The sequence below is a fragment of the Urocampus carinirostris genome, chromosome 18 (assembly GCF_059441175.1).
Source record: "Urocampus carinirostris isolate Australia breed hairy pipefish chromosome 18, RoL_Ucar_1.0, whole genome shotgun sequence".
Taxonomy (NCBI): domain Eukaryota; kingdom Metazoa; phylum Chordata; class Actinopteri; order Syngnathiformes; family Syngnathidae; genus Urocampus; species Urocampus carinirostris.
The window spans coordinates 11,427,951-11,434,970 of record NC_142366.1 but is presented as its reverse complement, the minus strand read 5'-3'; the positions used below and the strand labels follow the sequence as shown (position 1 = coordinate 11,434,970).

At 38.6% G+C, this 7,020-nt stretch overlaps 1 long non-coding RNA gene across 1 annotated transcript; it reads left to right on the top strand.

Annotated features, from left to right (window-relative positions):
* Window positions 1-1,604: 1,604 nt before the first annotated feature.
* Window positions 1,605-2,527, top strand: LOC148348361 (uncharacterized). The gene is made up of 3 exons (XR_015847501.1): window positions 1,605-1,914; window positions 2,293-2,337; window positions 2,419-2,527. It is a non-coding gene; the product is annotated as an uncharacterized LOC148348361 (long non-coding RNA).
* The last annotated feature ends 4,493 nt before the right edge of the window (window positions 2,528-7,020 follow it).

Here is a 7,020-nt window from a genome sequence, read left to right as displayed (position 1 = left end):
ATGCACTTTTTGTGTGTTAAGAAATTATAAATAAATGTATAGATCTGGTAAAACACGTCCCCAATAAAAGGACGACCAATTATTGGTTCTATGAAGAGAGTAATCAACACAGCCCAGAAGCTCATAGGCTGCTCTCTGCCCGGTCTGAAGGGCATTGCTGGCTTGTGATACCGCCACAGGGCAATCAACATTATAAAAAACACTTCTCACCTTGGCCACCACCTCTTTAACCTGTTTCCCTCTCGTAGTCAAGTCAAGTCATGTTTACTTGTATAGCCCTTGAGTCTCAAAGGCCTGGTAGGCACCACAGGTCCCTGAAAACAGGGATCATTTCCTTTTCTTACCAAGGACCATCACTACGCTAAACAAGTACACGATACTGTGAAAATATATATGTTTGCAACTTATTTGAACATTTTTTGTTGGCGTTAAATGATATTGCACTACTTTGCGTTGCACTACTTTTATGATGCACTACTCTTTCGTTGCACTATATTTATAACGTGGGCCAGTCTACAAAGAGTAATTTGCTTGATACTTATTTTTCCTGACAATGTTTTATCTTATATTTCTCTTTAAAGTCTTTATTCTAAATTAACCCTGGAGTGCCAATGACAATAAAGACAATTCATTTTTTTATATCAGACCGATAACCATAGTATCATCTATCCAATGTATATCAGTGCAATCTATATCGTACATAGGCAGTAAAAAGTATGAAAAGTACCAAAAAGTAGTAACAATTTTGCAGTGCTATTTGTGTAGTAGTATTTTTTTGTATTTCTGCAGCATTTCCATTGAAGAATTTTTGTGATATATACATATGTAGTGTTTTTGTAGTATTACTGTTGTTGTTTTTTGTGTGTGTTTCTACAGTAATATTCATGTAGTAGTATTTCTTGTTTTATTTCTGCCTTGATTATTTTGTAGTAATATTTTTGTATCGTACTATTAATGTAGAGGTATTTTTGTATTCTTACTGTAATATTATTTTAAAAGTATTTCCATAATAGTATATTTGTAGTATTTCTTTTGTTTTTAATAATATCAGAGTGGTGGTATTTTTTGTAGTATTTCTGCTGTAATAGCTTTATTTTGCTAACTTAGCTTAATGGGCGACATAAATCACAGCTTGGTTAAAAATAAAGATTTCGACATTTTATTTTGCTGTTAATGACGCTAAATATGTTCTGCTGAAATCATTAGATTTTTGGGGTTGTTTTAATTGGCTACCTAGTGGAACATTTGTCAATTTTTGACTGATTTGCAGTGCCATGCAGCACTAACAGCCAGCTAGCTTCACTTCCAAAATAATCAAATGGCCGCCTGAGGTTAAACGACAGGCGTAGCGTGCCAGCCCCAGTGCCGGGCTCAATCAAGAAGCATTATTATTTCAGATAATCAACAGACGCAGGCTTATTACCCTCATTTGCATGCGTGGAACCGAGCACCGGTGGCTGAAGAACGGCGCTTTGCGTTTCCGAGCGAGTAGTTTACGCTAAGAAAGTTGAGTTTCGAAGATTTATGGCTTCTGTGCCGATGCGACCTGTAAAAAAAAAATACTAACCCCGTTGGTGGTTTTGACATTGACGCAACTTGCTGCTAGCACTCAGGAGACGAGCATAATGCACCCAACAGATGCTAGCTAGCTTCATTAGCGGCTAAGGGAGCTACTGACTAAAACGGCAGCTGTTCGAATCCAGCATGGATACAAGATGTTTATCCACATACTGGATCATAGTTGAAGTAATTTGATCGTAATAAAGCCATGAAGAATATATTTTGATATTTTTGACAACTTAGCTGTTTTAAGTTGTCAGAGGCAGGTGTTAAGTGTTTTTTGCAACAGATGGCAGCTAAGTGAGTGAGAAACGGACAGAATATTCATTTTTTTCCTTTTTCTAATCTTAAGTGGTGAGTTTGACTTTATCTTAAATGTATTTGGTGTGTTAATGTATTTTACCCCCTTCCTGAATTCTGTGTTTTTTCAATAGTTATCACTCACAAAGGTATGAAATCATCAAACCATTTTAATATTTTTAATATCACAGAGAGACAACCTAAGTAAATACAAAGTGTAGTTTTAAAATGTTGATTCTATTTATTAAGGCACAGAAAAATCAAAACCTATTGAGCCTTATTTGAAAGAGTAATTGCCCCCTGAACCTCATAGCAAGTTGGGCAACCTTTAGCAGTGATAACAGAAATCAAACCTTTACAATAATTGGTATTGAGTCTTTCACAAAGCTGTGAAGGAATTTTGGCCCACTGTTCTTTGCAAAATTGTTTCAGATCTGCCGTATTTGAGGGTTTCCCAGCATGAACTTCCCATTTAAGGTCAGACTACAGCATCTCAATTGGATTTAAATCCGGACTTTGACTTGGCCACTCCATAACCTTCTTTTTTTAATTTCTTAGCCATTCACAGGTTGACATGCTGTGTGTTTCGGATTTTTAACCTGCTGTATGATCCAAGAGCGCTTAAGTTTGAGGGCACCAACTGATAGCCAGATGTTCTCCTTCAGGATCTTCTGGTAAACATCAAAATTCATCATTCCGTCAACCACTGCAAGTTGTCCTGGTGATAAAGCAGCAAAGCGGCCCGAGACCATCACACTGCCTCCACCCGGTTGGCATCATGTTCTTTTTGTCAAATGCTGTGTCATTTTTACACCAGCCTGGGGCTCCAATCATACATCTGCTCATGTATTAAGAACTTTTTAATCGACCGGCCCCGGCAGGTGAAATTGGGCCGCAACTTTTCATTTGCCTGCAACCTGAGCACAGGCTCGCCGCAAGGGCTCATCCCACTCTTTTACTCATGGTACACATATGACTGCAGCCCCACAACCCTAGAGAATATCATCGTCAAATTCACTGAAGACTCAACGCTAGGGGGGAGGATAACGGGGGAGAAGGAGGGATATATATTTATATTATCATATTGGTAATTACACTATGTTTAAATTCAATGTTACTTTTAAAATGCAATAACACTTTAAATTATTTGTGTATATGTGCTCGATATCGGGCATCTTTGAATTTCATTGACACTCTTGGTATTGGAAAAAAAAGGCGATCTATTTTATTCTGCACACCTTTCAAAAAGTATATTTTTTAAAATGTATCAGTCTACAGAATGTTCACCATAAACTTTGAGGATAATCAAGATGCTTTTTGGCAAATGTGGGACAACTGCTCTGTGTTATTTTGTGACAGCAGAGGTTTTTGCCACTTTCATCAACCCATTTGACTCCCCCAAAATTAATTTCATTAAAAAAATAATACAGCGATAATAATTAAAAAAAAATATATATATATATTTTGTTTTACAAACCTTCAAACTAACACTTTACTCTTTTTGTCTCTGTTTAATTTAGGGCATTTTTACACATTATTTTTTTTAAATTGTAGGCATAATCAACTCACGTGCAGTCATCGAGACAATGCAAGATAATTATATCATAACAGAAGTGCAGATAATTCTTCTCAAATATTTATGTGTTAGACGTGTAATTAATGTCACTTTATTTGTTGTCTATTTTCAATATCTAATAACAGCCCCCAGAGGGCAGCCGATTTTGGTGCTTACCTTGTGGGTCGGTGGGTGGATCCCTGTAGTCGTAGTGGCATCATTTCCTGTGGTGTCTCTTGGGCAAGTACAGCCTGGTGGCACCCATGCCTCTCCAGGCCATGCATATTTTTTTAATCTTGTTGTTATTTGTTATTTGTATTTACGTCTTATTTATTGCAAGATTGCATGCAGGGAGCGGAAGTTATTCAATCTGTGCTGTATGTTGTGTATACTGTATAGCTTATTTGACACTAAAGCTGAAAGGTTAAGGTTGACATATTGGCCACTCATGTGAGTACTGATACTTTTTTTGATACTTAAGCTTGTATAGGCTAAAATAACAGTATCTAAAATCGCTAAGCTTAATTTTCCATAGAACCTGCTTTTTCGTTACCCCGAAGAGAAAACGTTTTCATACCTCCGGGTAGCTGTTATAGTAATTTTTCAATAGATCATGCAAGTGATATAAAATACTGAGTTGTGTGAATAAATTCAAAGAATGTGTTAATTGCCTTGATTGGTTTCCAATAAACAGCCACTTCACTCTAATGTTGCCCCGTTGTGAAAAATGTTAAAATGTAGACTGCGGGATACGAGTGGGCTAACCTTGAGCTTTTATCAGTGAACACTTAAATCGAATTACTCGTCTAGAAAAGATAAATAAATCAGAAAGCCTCTCAGACAAAGTTTGAAGGACATGTTGAAAATTATTTACTTTTTTTTTTTTCGTTGCAAAACCCGCACATACCGTGCCCAGAGGAACTACTGGCCCCCCAAGAACTTTTTGTCATATTTCCACAATTCAGGCTTCAAACTTAAAGTTAAAAAACTAAAACTATTTTCTAAGAATTAACAACATGGAAAACTCAATCATGAAGTGGACCAAAGTTATTTCAACATTGTATATTATATTCAAAACAAAAATCTGAAAACTAGGTGTTGCAGAAAATACTGCCACCTTGCTCTCTCAGCTCAGCCAACTGACTCCAGAAGTTAATTGATGAGCTTTGAATGATCCAATTTTGACCTAAATGATTAACAATGACAAACAGTGCACCTGAGTGTCATTAAGTCGCATTTCAAATGCACCTGCTCTGTGATGGACTCAAAATTCAGTGAAAGTAGACAGAAGAGAACAGATAGCATTATGAAGCCAAAAGAACACACGAGGCAGTTCTTGGATACAGTTGTGGAAAAGTTCAAAGGAAATAGAATGCAATAATATTTCACAACATTTACACAACTCCCAGAGCACTGTGCGAGAAATTATGTCAAAATGGAGAGAACATAAAAACACATACTAGGACCCGACCGCCCTCTTTCAGCCCAAACAATGAGAAAACCAATCATAGAAGCAACCAAGAAGCACATGATCACATTAGAGGACCTGCAGGCATACACAGCTGAGGTGAGACAATGTGTGCATAAGATTAGATTAGTTGAACTTTGCAGACAGAAGTCCTTTATGGAAGAGTGTCAAGAAGGAAGGCATTTCATTGTTCTCATGTTGAGGTCTTTGAGTTTTTCCTTGCCCTCATGTAGGTTTTAGATCAGAGGATTGTGTAATAATAGTCTTTTGTTTGCAATACTCTGTGGTCTGTACAGCCCTTTGAGACTCCTTGTGATTAAGGGCTTAACAAATAAACATGACTTGACTTGACTTAAAATAATACAATAAAAAGGCTTGTTTGGTGTTTTCAAAAAGCCACATGGGAGACACAAATAACATGTGGAACAAGGAGCTCTTGTCAGATGAGACCGCAACTGAACTCTGGGCTGAATGCAAAGTGTTAAAAGTAACATTGCATATTACCCTGAAAACACCATCACCACTGTCAAACACTGTGGTGGCGGCATCATGGTGTGGTTTTGATTTTCTTCAGCAGGGACTGGGAAGATCTTTAAGAGTTGATGGGAAGATGGATGGAGCCATATTGAGGGAAATTCTTGAAGAACATCTGTAGGAGCCAGCAAGAGACCTGAGAATGGGGCACATGTTCACCTTTCAACAGGACAATGCCATTAAACATAAAGCAACATCTACAATGGTATGGTTTAAATCTAGCAGTGGCCAAAACAAAGTCCAGACTTTAATTTTATAGATTTGTAAATAAATCTGAAAATTCCTGTGCACAGCAACCACCATCAAACCTTAAGGAACTTGACCTGTTTTGCACAGAAGAATGGGCAAATATGTCTGTTTTAAGATATACAAAACTTATATAGATATACCACAACAAAACCTACTTTTCGATTTTTGTATTTTTCATCTCATCTCATTAGCCGTACCGCTTATCCTCATTAGGGTCGCGGGGGGGCTGGAGCCCATCCCAGCCATCTCCGGGCAGTGGGCAGGGGACACCCTGAACTGGTTGCCAGCCAATCGCAGAGCACACAGGGACAGACAACTCATTCGCTCATTCACACCTAGGGACAATTTGGACCGGCCAATTCACCTGAAATGCATGTTTTTGGAATGTGGGAGGAAACCGGAGTGCCCGGAGGAAACCCACGCAAGCACGGGGAGAACATACAAACTCCGCACAGGAAGTCTGGAGCTGGATTTGAACCCACGACAGGTTCCCATGACATGAACTGTGCCGCACAAGCGCTAACCACTGCACCGCCGTGCTGCGATTTTTGTATTTGTTAGCATAATATAAAATGATGAATAATTTGGGTTTCTTTTCACAATCTGTTCATCCATCCATCCATCCATCCATTTCATTCCGCTTATCCGGGGTCGGGATTCACAATTGTGTCTCCCATTTTGTTGATTCTTATAAAATATTTAGAGATTTTTTTACTTTCAATGTGGCAATGTGTCAAAAAGTTCTTGGGGGGTCAATAGTTTCGCAAGGCACTGTATGTTAGTTATGTCAGAATCGACCCCTTCGGCGTAATTACAAAATCCTACATAAAAAACCTTAACAGCGCTCCAAGCCGGGCTTCTCCGTTTCTCTCCGCCCCTTAATGAGATTTCAGTGGGAAAGCTTGCGAAACGTCCCAGGAATCGATCGTTTTCCTTCTCTCTCGCGTTTTCTGCCTTCAAATGCTTTTGATAATCTTCTCTAAGGCCCTCCTGATCAATTCGTCTCATTAATAAAACTTAGACTGTTAGAAAAACACAAAAAGCGAACCAAATGCCGCTCAAGGATTCAACTCGGGTCACCGCGTAGGCTGGGAAAAATACGGCACCGTTCTCTCTCGCGGTTTCACTGCGCACGGTCGCCAAACTTGAAAGTATTTCAAGCTAACCGCCAATATTTCTGTTGTTTCATTAAAGTTTCGTCCTCGTTCGGCGGTCGATAATCCATTAGCTTGGCTTCACTTTTCGCCACAGATTTTGTAGCGTGGCTAAGATCCAAGCGTTCGCTCCCATTACGGAAAACACAAGGGTGCTTGTTTGGAATGGACTTAAAAGGGATATCTTAGAAAATGATGAA